Genomic DNA, 15,617 nt, shown 5'->3' on the forward strand with positions numbered 1-15,617 from the left:
TGTGGTTTACCGGTATCGTTTTCAAATATATCTTTATGACAGTGAGGGCTGGAAAGAAAAGATTTCCACTGAAATTCAGGATCTCAGAAGAAATCTTAATTGTCCCAGTGTGGCATGTGTTCTTTTGACCTTGCAGAAATGTTTCATGAGTTTATCATCCAAGCTACTTACCTGCTTTTGTTGGAATGTAGTGGAAGCTGGTTTTCTACTTGCAGAGCTATCCTTGCCCAGCCTAACAATCCTGTAGCATAGCCTTTAGTCATTGTAGCTGACTTTAGTAACTTTATGGAGGAAGGGGATATTTCTTTAGCAATTCCATTGCAGTAGTAACAGAGGAGAAGTTCGTTAAGAGAATGTTTGCAAACTAGTTTAAGGCATACTAACGTTTGTTTCCGTCCAATCAGTGGTAAGAGTCTTCCTCATGTAACCCTTCTGTCAGAAGGAGTCGGCAGCAACCAGGGCCGGGTTCAACATCTAGGAGTTCCTTTTCATCCATCTCACACAGAATTGGCTCAAGCCCCCACCCAGTAGCCTGGGAACGTCACCCACCCCGGGCGCCTTGGAGAGGCAATGCTTCCCCACTCGCAAGCACAGAGTCTGAGTGTAGAAAAGACACTTAATAAAAGAGGCAGAAAAGTCAATCGGCATAAGCTTGGGAAAATAGTACTCCCAGAGCTCACAACTAATCCTCAAGTAACTGCCACAGCTCAAATGGATTGAGCAGTGTCCTTGGCCTCTCAGGCTCACCAGTCCAATACTGTAAACAGCCAATCCACACACCCAAACTTTCTCCATATCCCCCACTTCAAATGCCCACTTACAACTCGGTCCAGTTCATGCAGGCCCTGACACATTGAACCTGAGGCAATGCCTCCTTTACACTGCTCCGGTGTTCTGCTTGCTCCTGCCAGCTGCCCCACCGGCCAGTTGCCACTGCTCCTCCTACCGTCCATCTGCTGGTCACACCATCCATCTATCCATTGGTCCACTGCTCCTACTGGCCATCCACCTGTCAAGCCAGCCAGCCGCTTCTGCTGCTATTCCTACCAGCCCTCTGCCAGTCACTCTGTCCACCCACTGCTCCTCCTAGGCCATGTCTACACTAGCCAAAAACTTCGAAATGGCCATGCAAATGGCCATTTCGAAGTTTACTAATGAAGCGCTGAAATACATATTCAGCACCTCATTAGCATGCGGGCGGCAGTGGCACTTCGAAATTGACGCGGCTCGCTGCCGTGTGGCTCATCCAGATGGGGCTCCTTTTCGAAAGGACCCTGCCTACTTCGAAGTCGCCTTATTCCTATGAGCAGATGGAAATAAGGGGACTTTGAAGTAGCCAGCGTTCTTTCGAAAAGGAGCCCCGTCTGGGCAAGCCATGTCAATTTCAAAGTGCCACAGCTGCCCACATGCTAATGAGGCACTGAATATGTATTTCAGCACTTCATTAGTAAACTTCAAAATGGCCATCTGCATAGCCATTTCAAAGTTTTTGGCTAGTGTAGACATAGCCCTACTGTCTAGCTGCCAGTCACACCATCTGAGGCAAAACCCTGTGATTTCGGCTCTCAGCATCTACCAAAGTAGAGTCTCATAAAAGATATGAACACTTGTATCTTTTAACAGGTACAGAGGTCTAGTCAACCCAGGCTTATAGCTATATGACCAAGGCGCCCCACCCCCAGCTAGCCGGTCCAATCCATACCCCTCCACTTCTGCTTTACAATGCTTTAGACTAGGGGAGCCCTGTGCAACCCATGTCTTATGCAGTTATGACGACTGCCCTGTCCCCCACAATGACTTCGAGCATTGGTGAGATTTCACAATTCTTATACTGAGTGTTAGCATAAATTGTGATTTTACAACAGTGTGTAAAATAAACAAAATTCCATTGCTTCCTTGCTACCCATCAGGCTTTGTTTGCAAGGTATCACATATGCACACCTTTGCATTCTCATACAAATGATCTCTGGGAGACACATTCTTCCCAGCCTTCAGCAGCATTGAGTTCCTGTCGGCACATTCCTTACACTTATTTTGTTAATAACAAAAAGTGGCATACGGTGGTGAGCTCTAGTAATGAATTACAGTAAACCCTTGATTTAATGGATTCAAGTGATGGAATGCTGGATGCAGGTATATGCCAACCGTTATCATCTTTGAACATTCTCTCAGCAGTTTGAAGTCCTCGTTCATTTAAAAAGAAGAAATGTCTCTGAAGGCATAAGTACAGTGAATTAATAAAAGTATTTAATGCAAATCAAAACCAGAATACCGCAAAGAAAAGTGCACATGTGCACTATTTTGAATTTATGAAAGACTTGGATTTAATATAAGCCACCATCTCACTTTTCTGGGGGGGCTCACCAGTGTTTACTTTCAACATAGGCTTGAGTATCTCCAGCCCACTTAATTGTCCAGATGAGGTGTGGATTTCCTGTGCACTTGTAACCTGAAGAAAATGTGATAGCTTTTTGCCCGGAGGAAGATGAGAAGTATTTTCAAATTCCAACCAATTTTGGTTTTCAGAAAGATTGACTAGAAAGTGTCTTGGAAAATTGACTAGAATATGTCTTGGAAAACTCAGGAACACAGCAGACAAATACAGCTGTCTTGGTACACTGAGGTCATTTTTCTGCAGCTGAAAAACTGTGGCTTTGTATGTAGTAGTATGGACTTTGCAGGACAATGCCACTCCTAAATACACATTCCTAGTTTGGAACCTGCTGCAAATATTTTCCACTAACGGGAATTCTGAAACATACACTACAGTTGATAAATTTGTTATCCAAAGTAATCATGGCCCCTTTGGCATTCAGATAATCAGGAGCAACCTGCTGGTAAGCTTCACAATAGCCATGTTGCACCTCCAATGTGACATGGCTATGGGAACAATCTGGGCAAGTGTCACAAAGCACAGGCCTTCCTTGACCTGTGTGTGGGGAGCCTTGGTGGTGCTTCCAGTCGTCACTGCTCCTCTGCGCCTGCTGTGCAGAAAATTGGGCTCACCAGCAGGTCTGTAAACATAGATCCCATGCTCCTTTCTTCTGCAAATCCTATAGGGGGCGGTTCAGCATGAGGGCTGACTCTGTACTGCAGTGGGGTTGCAATGGTATCCTGTGGCACCACACAGTGCCTTCTTGAAACAAGGTGTGACTCATGACTGCAGTTCTCCTGCTGGCCATCTGGGGAATCAGCGCCGGTCTGCCAACATGCTTTTATCTGTCAGTGTCTCACCTCTAGGACCCAGGCTGTTCCCCAGACCTCAGCATCCTCTTCTGGATACAGCCCTCTGGTCATGCCCCACTTGGTGCCTTTCCCCTTCCCACTGACACTCTCCAGACCAATCACTTGCTAGATGACAAACTGCAGTCTCCAGTCTAGCCACTCTCCAGTGGCAGGCTGCAGTTCACACACTAGCCACTCCCATCAGTGGGAAGTGGGGGGGAAACCCACTACTCCAGGCCCCAACCCAGAGGCTATATAGCCAGCAGCCACGTGATGCCCCTTCTCCAACTCCTGCTGTGTGTTTCCCTAAGCCACTTCTTCACAGTCCCTGTATCTTCACATTCATTTATATTGGGGACCTCGGTCTGGCAGTCCTCAGGCTAGAGCTCCCTCTTATTCCCCTAACTCTACCCAGTACTGCTGTCAGGCAGCCAGTCCTTCTCCTTTGCAGTCCAAGGAGAGACTGCCTCTGCACTGTTGCACAATCCTTCTTAAATGACCCTCCCTGGTCCTGATTGGCTGCTCCAACAAGCCTCCTGCTGATTGGCTCTCTATAAATCTTCTCTCCATTTGTAGGGTTTTGCACAATCTCCCTGAGGGCTGCTTTAACCTTCCATCTACCTGTGTGGGACAGCAGTCCCACCATACTTCCCTTCCATGCAATCCAACCTTTAGCTTAAATAAAGGCCTTCCATAATGCTGGATGCATTTCACTCTGATAGAGGCAGCCACTATATGCAGATTAGTGAACAAAAATCAGTAAGTTTTCCATTATATGATAAATTCCAGTGAAGCCTTGTTTTTACTATACCTTGGACTTTGTTTCAGTTTATGCTGCATTTGTATGACTGTCTATCCAACAGTTTCTAAGAACTGAAAGTGTGAAAACAACAAATAAGTTATGGAGGAAAACCTACTGCCTTTATTTGAAATCTGTTCCCAAATCTGCAGCTGGCTAAACTTCACCCAGATGTTATTATGTGGTTATGGATTTTGGACGTTCTTTTCGCTGAATAGAGTGAAGCCAGCACACACCCACCCTGCAAATGATCTGCTGGGGGAAAAACAACTATGCGCTACAGTTAAGGACAAAATTCAAAATAGAGACGTAAGCTTCTTTTGGCACAGTCAGTTCTCTCCCTGGACAGTGCTCCTAATGAGAAGAAGAAAGAAACTGGGGAACTTGTGTAATCCTGCATCCCAGGACTGAGTTGGCCCATAACACAAAATTGTAACATGGAGGCTGAACGTTACTCAGTTATAATTTTCTTTCCCCCACCGCTCTACAACCTAACTTTTTTATTTCTTTTGATTTTTCCTTTCCTTTTACCCTTCTTTTTCTTTCAATACGTATATAATTTTGCTTTCTGCTTCAAATGAAAGAGATGAGAGATTTTTTGTTTCATAGTTCTGAAGGGTGTTGAGATTCTGTTTCTGCTAGGCCTGAATGGGAGGAGCTATTTGAGAAATATGGCTTTGCTGTTAGGTATTGTGCTTAGAAAACAAGCAAGGAACAATCACAGGATGTTTGGTTTTCTTAGAATCTTTTGGCTAAGATTTAAAACAGAGCTTCTGGCCATTGACACTCATTAACAAGCCTACAGGAACATTCAGCCAATAGTCTGTCCATATTCCAATGCAGATAATTATGGCCTCTCTTGCTTTTCCTCTGGATTTGAAATCCTTCTTTCCTGGAATTCTGTTTTAAGTAGTTATGGATTGTAAAAATAGGATATTAAAAGCGGGTATACGTCAGTGGCAGATGATGTGATTCCTGTTTACCTAGTGCATAAAGTATTTTGGGGTCCTTTAGGGTTAAAATGTTGGATTTAATTCCACAGTCTCTGCCTAGGGTTACCAGAGGGCAATTATGAAAAACCTAGGTGGGGTGGGGAGTTATAGGCAATGTATAAGACAAAACTGGGACATCTGGTCATCTTATCTCTGTAAGAAATCATACTAACAAGATATCTGTTCTTATCGTGGTAAGTTGTGGGAAGATAGGGCATCAGTATAATTTAAACTGTTATTAGGGTGAGCCAATGAAATGCCAACAGCCCTCATAATGGATGCAACTCTGCTTCAATCAGCTGTCTAAAGGAACTTCATTGCCATTCACTGGTTTTACCCCAACACCTCTTCAACATCTATCAGTTCTTCAATGAGTCTTATGTCTAGCTCCAGGAAATGGTTGTCTTTTTCCATTTATTATCATTGCTTCCCATGTATCTATATCACATAATGCCATTGCTTTTTTGTGGTGGGACTAACACAGCAAACATTTTTTCCTAGTTAACTTGGCTGCCCTTCCTTGCTGCGTGGGAGCACCTACAGTAAAACGTTGGTGAACCGCAGAATTGGGCAATTCATTGCTATTATTTTCTGCGGCTCTCTGCAGGATGTGGCATGCAGTGTTCTCTACATTGCTGCATCTGATACTCTACTGAATAATATAATTCTTGCTGACATCCTGAACAAAGTCTAACCTGCCTAATGTTTCCTTTTCTTTATCTGGCAGCAGGAACAGGTATCTGTTCCTTTACATTGTTCTATGATCCTCCTGGGTCCAGTTGCTGTGATTGATCCTGTACATGGAAACTTCTTGCTCTGCATAATGGTGATCTCATCATCAGTTGGAGTTGCCCCATTGTGACAGCTTCTCTGTTCATGCCTTTTCATTTGTCCTTTTTGTGCTGCAGAGTCATTGAAGGAGGGAGCGCTGGAGGGGGAGACAGAGAGACAGAGAGAGAAGTGTGGGGGGAGGGAAAGAAAATATGTCTCTACAGCTTGGTCACTGGGGGACTTGCCTGGGAGCAATGCCACCTAATAATTATTTATACACAGCATAGATGCTGGCTTCCCCTCGGCCCAGGGGATGCTGAACCTCCTGCTCCATCAAAGGCCCCACTTCCTTTCCCTGAGCCCCCATCCTCAGTCCTATCTCTCCCCACCCCCTGCTTAGGTTGATTTGGCCTGTGGCAAGAGTACCATTTGGGGTGCAGGAGGGAGGTATGGACTCTGACAGGGAATTAGGATAAGGGACGGAGCACAGGGCTGGGGCAGAGAGTTGAGATGCCAGAGAGGGTTTGGGATACAGGTGCCAGGTGGTACTTACCTCGGGCGGATCCCCAGAAGAATCATCATGTCCCTCTGGCTCTTAGGTGGGGCATGGCCAGAGAGGCTCTGCATGCTGCCCCCTGGCCACATGCCCCACCACCCCCTGCCACAGTTCCAGGTCAATGGGAACTGCAGGGCTGGCACTCAGGGCAGCGGCAGAGCATGGAACCCCTGTGCTCACGCCTTCGTCTAAGAGCTGCAGGGAAACGCTTGCCACTTCCAGCAGCTGCATGGCACCAAGGCAGGCAATGAATCGACCTTCGCCCCACTGCACTGTCGATCGACTTTTAACGGCCCAGTCAGTGGTGCTGACCAGCAGCCAGGCTGAGAGCTGCGGGGGGCCGGGCTCTGTGCCCGGGGTGGGGACTGGGACAAGGGTGGAAGGGGCGGGGTCTAGGACAGTGAGCTCAGGCTGCAGCTCTGGGTCCCCATCCCTCCCTTCCTCAGAGCCATGTGCCGTGGCAGAGCAGCATTACCATGTTGTTTTAAAGGGGCCCAGAGCTCTGGCTGCCGCTACTGCCAAAGCAGTAATGGCAATAGACAGAATTCCAGGCCCCTTTGAAACACAGGGCTCCAGGGCAACTGCCTTCTTTGCACCCCTCCTTTGTCGGTGAGTCTGCTGACCAGAGGTACCAAGGTGTCTTTTGACCAGGCATTCCAGTTGAAAACAAGATGTCTGGCAATCATATTTCAAGCCCTGTAAGAAATTATAACTCAATATAAACAATGTGTACTTATTTCTAAAAGTATCTGGGATTCTGTTCTCATATTACACTTTCAGGGTTGACTCTGCTCACCGTAGAGGTGACTTTGAGATCACTGGATCGGTGACTTTCACACAACTATCTTTTGCAAGTGCAAACAGCTTCACGCGCAAAATTTGCAGATCCAAGTTTTAGACACTGGTTTGCAAACTCGGCCAATGCATGTTGCAAAGCACTGTCCAGCCCAAAGGTGCTGTATAAATACAATACGTTGTTAACACCTAGTTCTTCTGTATTTCTTTTGCTTGCACAGATCATACCATAATGGAGTCCTCATCTATGACAGGGGCTCCTAGGCACTCCAGTAATACAACTAAGAAATAATGATGCAGGTCAGTCTGAGACATATCTGTGTGTTTGGGCTCTGATAATGTTTGGCCTATTTTAAGGGGCTGCATACTCCAGGGCTCTATAAATACTGTGTGAAATATGTATTTTAATACTCAGATTCAGCATGATTGTGTTCAAGCTGTCTAATCTGGTTGCACTGCTACTTGCTTTGTGCTGTTGGACAGACTGCGTTCTGCTGTCCCCCTCTGGTGTTCATCCTATCAAACAGCACAGCTCAGAGGTTCACCCTCTTAGCTTGCTGAATGTTTTTTCTTTAACTGTCGCCTCCTCTCTCCTTGAATAGTTCTCTACATGGCAAGCTTACTAGAGCTGAAAGTGTTTATTGTGCTTGGCAGCCTGACTCAAATGCATAGGGAAATAAGTCATCTTGTATGCTCAGTATTAATAAACTCTCCTTTTTTACTTTTCTAATAGAAAAATAATGGCCTACAGGGAAAATGATGGAAGTGTGTGTGACACAAACAGCCATGTGGCAGCATGAGAGAGTTGATGCTTTAAAAAAGTGAATTGTGCAGTATATTGACATTGTCTGAAAGAGAATTTTTCGACATTCAGTTTCAAGGACAAATCAAAGGTAAGGTCCAGCTAAAGCCTCAGCACTTCATAATCTTCTCTTAAAAGCATCTGTTTCATCTAAACCAGAACCAAAGAATGAGCGTCTTTGGGTTTGGAGTCTGCCCAAAGGCAAAACAACAATTTTCAAGTCCAAAATTCAAATGCAATAGCCCCCGTCTCCTGGAATATTCGCTTGATTTTGATTTGAAATTTGTCTGTTGATACACCTCTAATTATATACAAAAGAGGAGGAATTACAACTCCAAATCACAACAGATGACAAAAGGACCATCTGAACTTTTATACCTATCAATTGAGTATCTGTGGCCCTGGTTTATATAGAAGCTTTTAGCTCAAAAGATTCTAATTGGAAGGATTTGCATTGTTGTCCTGAAACAAATCCCTGCTGTAATGTCATTCTTCTAATTTAATTAAAAAGTAATAGATCATATATGCTACAGCATCAATACTGATTTAAAAAGAGAGAGAGAGTCCCAAGTGCTCACACATTTCCATCAACTTCACTTTTTCTCTTTATTCTACAGCAGCAATAATTTTAAAAATTGCCTGTTTACTATTTGGAGTTAAGTCCATGGGACAAGGATATACACTCATCCCTCGTTAAACGAGTACTTCACTTGCAAGTACTCGCTTAAACCAGGGACACATTTACTTACCATAGTTCACTCTACGAATGAAACCCCCACACTAATATGAGGCTAATCCCCTCCCTGTGGCTCCAACCTAGTGTGACCACCACCCCCCAGCAGCCCCGCAGCACCTACCCGTGGCAGCCTGATCCCCCACTTCTGCTGGCCTGCAGCAGTCTGACCCCCAGCCCACCTCACCCCACCCCACCCCCAGCCCCACAGCAGCCTGATCCCCTGCTGGCCCCACAGTGCCTACCCGCGGCAGCCTGACCCCTGTCCCTCGCCGGCCCCGTGGCAGCCTGATTTCCACACCCCGCCCCCCGGCCGGCCCCGTGGCAGCCTGACCCCTGCCCTCTGCCAGCCCTGTGGCAGCCTGAACCCCGCATCGCTGCCGGCCCCGTGGCAGCCTGAACCCCGCCCTCTGCCAGCCCTGTGGCAGCCTGAACCCCGCACCGCTGCCGGCCCCATGGCAGCCTGACTCCTGCCCTCTGCCAGCTCCGTGGCAGCCTGACTCCCCTCCCCAGCCACCGGCCACACAGACCAGCCCCACGGTAGTCTGACTCCTGTGCCAGCCCCATGGCCCCAACCCGCGGCAACCTTAATCCCCCGCTTCCCAGCCCTGCAGACTGGCCCCACAGCAGTCTGACCTCTGCCTCCCCCACACCAGGCCACACACTCAACCTTCAGCAGCCTGAACCCCTCACCCACCCCATGGACCCAACTGGCCACCAGGTTTTAACCTTTCCTCACACTCATGGCCCTAAACTGCCCCCAGCCTTTAAACTCCCTCCCCCCAAAACCCAAGGTTCACTTACCTTCCAAAAGCAGTGCCACCTGCTGCCATTCCTTCACCGAGCTCTAGGAACCAATCTGAGACTTTTACATGTATTCTAATGAAACTTTAGTATCCCTCTTGCGAGTTTTGCCTACAAGCACAAAGTGGAGAACCAATTGTGCTCGTAGAGTGAGGGATGAGTGTCCTTGAGTCATGCCAACATTTAGGGTCTGGCTGTGCTTTCATTTCAATCAAGAGTTATTCAGAAGTCATTTGAGTGAAGTCAGGGAGGATACAGCAGCCTAAATCCAATGTGAGTTCTGATGCAGGCCCTGAAATAGAGTTTGGAAGATGTTACAGAAATACGGAACTATCCATTGGAACATATGTATGGCTTTCACTGTTGGAAAAGGCTTAGAAAACTTTATTCTATTTCTGTAGCAGTTTGATATATTCGAGAAAAGATTTCCCTGTCTCAAAAACTCAAGTGCTAAATTGGCTGTAAGGCGGGAAGTCACCTGAGATACACTGCATGCAAATGAGCTACCCACCTTTTGTGAACAACTTTCTATCTTACTGTCTTCAGAGCCCTCTCACTTGGAGTTGTGACTACATGGATCCTTCCACTTAGTTGTGATGGTGGGAAAGACCAGAAGGACTATTTTTGTGAGGGCTGCAGCTTAAAGTCAATAAAATAAAATTGCAATGGTTCAGATGATGTTAAGCCTCTCCCCGCCCTCTCCTCCCAACAATATTTTTTATTGCCACAATGATATAAGAGGAAAGATTCTAAAAACAGGGTTTGTTCAGTCTGGAAAAAGAGAAAACTGAGGGGGTGGGATGATAACCCTACTCAAGTATTTAAGAGGCTGTTAAAAGGAAGAGGGAAGAGAATTATCCTCCTTAACCTCTGAGGACAGGACAAGAAGCGATGGACTTAAATTGCTGCAAGGGAGGTTTAGATTAGACATTAGGAAAAGCTTCCTAACTGTCATGGGCCGTGTCTACACTAGCCCCAAACTTTGAAATGGCCATGCAAATGGCTATTTCGAAGTTTACTAATGAAGCACTGAAATGCATATTCAGAGCTTCATTAGCATGCGGGCGGCCGCAGCACTTCGAAATTGACACGCCTTGCTGCCGTGCAGCTCGTCCTGACGGGGCTCCTTTTCGAAAGGACCACGCCTACTTCGAAGTCCCCTTATTCCCATCTGCTCATGGGAATAAGGAGACTTCGAAGTAGGTGGGGTCCTTTCGAAAAGGAGCCCCGTCGGGACGAGCCGCGTCAATTTCGAAGTGCCGCGGCCGCCCGCATGCTAATGAAGAGCTGAATATGTATTTCAGAACTTCATTAGTAAACTTCGAAATGGCCATTTGCGTGGCCATTTCGAAGTTTGGGGCTAGTGTAGACGTAGCCATGGTGGTTTAACCCCTAGAATAAATTACTCTGGGTGCTTGTGGACTCTCCATCATTGGAAATTTTTAAGAGCAGATTAGACAAACACCTATCAGGGATGAGCAAGCTTTTTAGGTTGGGACCCACTTTTCATCCCTACATTTAGCAGGACCCCTCCCACAACCTGTCTAATGTAATCCAAACCTACAGAAAATTCATTTATGTTCACATGAAAAAAAAAAATTTTGGCACATGCAAGAAAATAAGTATGCAGAATGTAAAATCTTTATTAATAAGCATATAAATGTGAATACACACATATATAAAAACAATAGCCCATTTCAACATATTTAATGAGATGGATGAGCCTGAAATCCAGCAGCCAATCATGCTGCATCCCCATTATGAGATTTCACACACACCCCCACAGGGGACCGTCCCCTACTTTGTGTACCCCTGGTCTAGATGGTGCTTGGTCCTGCCATAAGTATAGGGAATTGGTCTAGATGACTTCTGGATGTTCCTTCCAGTCCTATGATTCTATGAGAAAACATTCTTTGGTTTCAAGGAATCTTTATAGAAAATACAAAGTACGTGTGTCAGACCCAGACCAGTTGGCTACAGGAGCTTGGCAGAAGGCAAATATATTAGCCACTAGGCAAATAGTTTCCCTGCAGGGCAGGGGCTGCTGCAGTGCTATCAGGAAAGCCCCTGGAGCCAATCAAGAGCATGCCAGAAGCAGAGGAGAAAACAAACTAGTCTAGGGATCTGCGACCTGTGACTCCGGAGCTACGTGCCGTTCTTTAAAGATTTCTTTGTGGCTTCCAACGCTATAATTGCAAAGATAAAAAAAACCCTCCTGGATGCCCAAAAATGAACAACTCATATCTAAATAGCAAATGATGTGTGATCTCGAAATGTTGGATATCTCCCCTAGCATGCTCCAGAGAGAGAGAGAGAAGGTTCAGGAGTGAAAGTCAGGAAGACAGTGGTACAAACACACATGTAAATTGTGAGGAAATAAAATACGTAAAACATTTGTGAGCATCCTGCAGTAAACGTATCACATTACACATTAAGTGGGTCTGTCCCACAAAAGCTCATCACCTAATAAATTATTTTGTTAGTCTTTAAAGTGCTACTGGACTGCTTTTTTGTTTTGAAATTAGTGTGTGTGTGCTATTGTTAGAATAAGGGTTAAAAAAGTATGGTTTGACAATATTTAGGTAAGGATTGTCTTGTGTTCAAATGCATTGCGGTTCTTTAATCATTGAGTTTTTCACCGATTTAGAAAAAATGGCTCTTCTTGCTATTTTGGTTGCTGACCCAAGGGCAAGTCAAAGCACTTGCAGATCATCAAGAACCTGCTGCTGCTAGATTAAAAGTCTAAAGGCTGGGACTGAGAGAGTGTGCTGTGCAGGAGCTGTGTTCAGGTATCAGGAAGAAAGTTATTTGAGGGAAGTGGCCTAGGGAAAAGGCTGCAACACTGGGGTTGTGTCTACACTAGCTCCCAACTTCGAAGGGAGCGTGGTAAGTAGGGTGTCGGGAGATTACTAATGAAGTGCTGTGGTGCATGTGCAGCACTTCATTAAGCTAATTCTCCCCCGTGGCAACTTTTAAGCGGCAAACTTTGAAGTGCCGGCTTCTGTGTAACCGCAGCTAACCCGCAGGTACTTTGAAGTGCCTGGGCTACTTCAAAGCTCCTTTACTCCTCAAAATTTTGGGGTCCTTCAAAGTACCGGCGGGTTTGCCATGGCTACACGCAAGCCGGCACTTCAAAGGTTGCCACTTCAAAGTTGCCACAGGGGAGAATTAGCTTAATGGAGTGCTGCAAGTGCACCACAGCACTTCATTAGTAATCTCCCGACACCCTACTGACCATGCTCCCTTCGAAGGTGGGAGCTAGTGTAGACACAGCCTAGGAGTGGAGAAAACACTGCCTCTTACCTCTGCCTTAGGATCCCTGGGCCAAACCTGAAGTAGTGGATAAGCCTGAGTTCTCCTGAAAACCCTCCCCACATTACTGCGGAGCCTACTCCTGAGCGGGGGACTGGGGCTAAGGGGCAGTGTCACCCCAATCCATTGACTCGCCTATTCCTACAAAACAGTGGTATACAGGGTGTGCTACTCTAGTTTCCCTGGGGTGTGAGAGGGAGGCCATCTGCAGTGTTTGGTCTGCCATTTATATTTTGGGTTTTGGCTCATTGGTCCTTTTAGTTGCACATAGCAAGATCTCCCTGCATTTAAAGATCAGAGTGTGTGTGATGGCACCTCTGCCTTGGGAAATGATGGTTTTACTGAGTGCAGAAAGGGATACACCAGATTAACCAGTATTTTCTAATTCCTACTGCCTACTCTGCATTTAGCCTCTGTTGGAAAGTCTCATGTTCCTCATCTGCATCCACTATAGCAAATTACATAACAACATACCTGGATTCTAGAGGTTAAGAACATAAGAATGGCCATTACTGGGTCAGACCAAAGGTCCATCTAGCCCCGTAGCCTGTCTGCTGACAGTGGCCACTTCCAGGTGCACCAGAAGGGGTGGACCCAAGACCATGATCAAGCGGCTTTTCTCCTGCCATCCATCTCCAGCCTCTGACAAACAGAGGCCAGGGACACTGTTCCTACTCCTGGGCTAACGGCCTTTTATGGACCTAACCTCCATGAATTTATCCAGCTCGTCTTTGAACTCTCTTACAGTCCTAGCCTTCACAGCCTCCTCTGGTAAGGAGTTTTTACCTATTTAGAAGAAATGGCTCTTCTTGCTATTTTGGTTGCTGACCCGTGGGCAAGTCAAAGCACTTGCAGACCATCTAGATCTGTGATATTTTGCCATAATTCTAGAATGATGTCTACAGGCAGAATTGCACTGCTGGAGCTAACAGTGTGATTTTTAAACCAGTTTATTGGACTTTCCCTGTGAAGCAGATGATGCAACAAAAAGTGTATGGACTTTCCCTCCCTTGTTTTGTCCTTTGAGAGAGGAATTGGCCCTAGATCAGGAGAGCACCTCAGTCATGGCTTCTCAGCCACCCCTTCTTGAAGGAAGATCCTCTCTGCAGAGGCATCCCTGTAGAAAAGATAAGGAAAGAATAATTATAAACCAAGCTGTGTGTAGGGGCATACGATGATGGCCCTCTGGCCCTGCTCCACCCTCTCAATTGTGTGACTCTCAGACCACCAGGGCACTGTCCACAGTGTCTAGCAGAAGAGTAGAGAACTGCTGAGTTGTCTGAGCCCTCCTCTGATGAAGGAGATGGGGGACACATGGGCAGATGTTCTTCACCGTGCACAGATATGGGGATGGGGTAGCAACATTCCCTTTAGTGTTTTTGTAGGGGGCTACAAAATTTAAATAGGAGACGTGAACGGAAGATCTGTATTGCCGTGGCAGATCAATGCTTTGTGTACATGGATATCAAATATAAACAAAGGCTGTTTTTGTGTTCGTGGCTGGCAGAGGACTGGTAGCTGGGTCAAATTCTTGGCTCTGCTGCTGAGTCATTCAGTGACCTTTAGGAAGTTACTTAACCATGGACTCAGTCCTGTTAGGCACTGAGCACATGCTGGGACATTGAGAGCTCAGCTCTTACTGCATCTTAGCAAGTAGCCTGTCCTTTGTAGGCTCAGGCCCTGCCCTGCATAAAATAACATATTGAATGTGCTCCTTGCAATTCAAGAATCTCTGGTCTCTATGTCAGGAGCAAGTAAGTGACGTGAGTGCCTGCTAGGGAGATGCGTGGGAAAGCCTGCAGTGGAGACACGGGGCTGAAGCTGTATCAAATAATGGACTAGCTTTGCTGGAAGAAAATAGAACAGAAGTATTCAAGAATTTGTATTATGAAACAAATTACAGGCTGACCCATATCTACTGCTAATCTATGATTTGGCACAATGGACAGGAACAGATCAAAAACCCCGTGGCCAAAGACGGGGGAGCTGAACGTTACAATGCAAGAGCATTTTTGCGTATAACAATTATGTGGCCTTTTAAATTTCACTGCATTTTTTCTCTTTGCATTTTGCATGCTGGCAGGTTGCATACCTGTTTCAGTTGCCATTTCACAGACATTGGTGGTGAAACTCTGACTTTGCCTCAGGGGTTTTGTGTGCCTTTTCAGAACTTTAGGTTCTGCTGGATGCAGATGGATTTGCCAATGTACACTGCATGTGAACGCAGGCAGTTCTGTACACCAGTGGTTCCCAGCCTTTTCAGTAACAGGGCACACTTCAATGAGAGGAATAATTCCACAGCACACCCACATTTTTCAGCTGAATCGATTGCTCATAAAGGTCACGTTTACTATGGTTACAGTCTTACTAGAGAGATTTGCAACGTAGTAGTGCATACAACAAGCGAAACAAGGATCAAATGCATTGATGTTTCAAATCGACCACAGGATACAGCGTATTGGACAGTGAGCACAGACACACTTTCAAACTCTGATCAAGGTCATGTGAGGGATGCTGAGTAAATGAGTAACCGCTGAAAGCAGGCTGCCCTCCCCACCAGTCCCCTAGAGCCAGGACATGGCATTTAAACTATGTCCCTGCTCCAACAGGCTTCCGCCCTCCCTCCCTCACTCTTGCCACAGCAGTGAATGGTGGTGGGCTCCCCACCAGCTCATTTGGGCCAGGAAGCAGCATTTCAGCTGCCTCCCCATGCGAATTGGATCCTGTGGGGTTGGCATTTCTCCTCATGGTGGCTCTGCAAAAACCCACAGCAAGGGTCCCACTGGGTGGGAGGAGAAAGGCTGGAGGGGTTGTTAGCTGAAAATCAG

At 46.3% G+C, this 15,617-nt stretch overlaps 2 long non-coding RNA genes across 9 annotated transcripts in view; one reads left to right on the plus strand and one right to left on the minus strand.

Moving 5' to 3' along the window:
- LOC142007911 (uncharacterized) overlaps positions 1-15,617 on the plus strand; it is a 57,461-nt gene that overhangs the window by 22,653 nt on the left and 19,191 nt on the right. Inside the window, exon 2 of the long non-coding RNA XR_012644039.1 lies at positions 7,360-8,031. This is a non-coding gene — a long non-coding RNA (uncharacterized LOC142007911). The remainder of the gene's footprint in view (positions 1-7,359; positions 8,032-15,617) is intronic.
- The window catches only part of LOC142007910 (uncharacterized), a 53,028-nt gene continuing 39,636 nt past the window's right edge, over positions 2,226-15,617 (minus strand). For 4 of the 8 annotated variants that reach the window (XR_012644034.1, XR_012644036.1, XR_012644032.1 and 1 more), the window contains 2 exons: positions 9,478-9,769; positions 2,226-5,944 (listed from right to left, as the gene is read on the minus strand). This is a non-coding gene — a long non-coding RNA (uncharacterized LOC142007910). Of the gene's footprint in view, positions 5,945-6,340; positions 7,040-7,139; positions 7,300-9,477; positions 9,770-12,701; positions 13,907-15,617 lie in introns of those variants that run through there. The other 4 variants (XR_012644035.1, XR_012644031.1, XR_012644038.1 and 1 more) reach the window with 4 other exon arrangements.

This window comes from Carettochelys insculpta, chromosome 2, assembly GCF_033958435.1.
Source record: "Carettochelys insculpta isolate YL-2023 chromosome 2, ASM3395843v1, whole genome shotgun sequence".
NCBI lineage: Eukaryota > Metazoa > Chordata > Testudines > Carettochelyidae > Carettochelys > Carettochelys insculpta.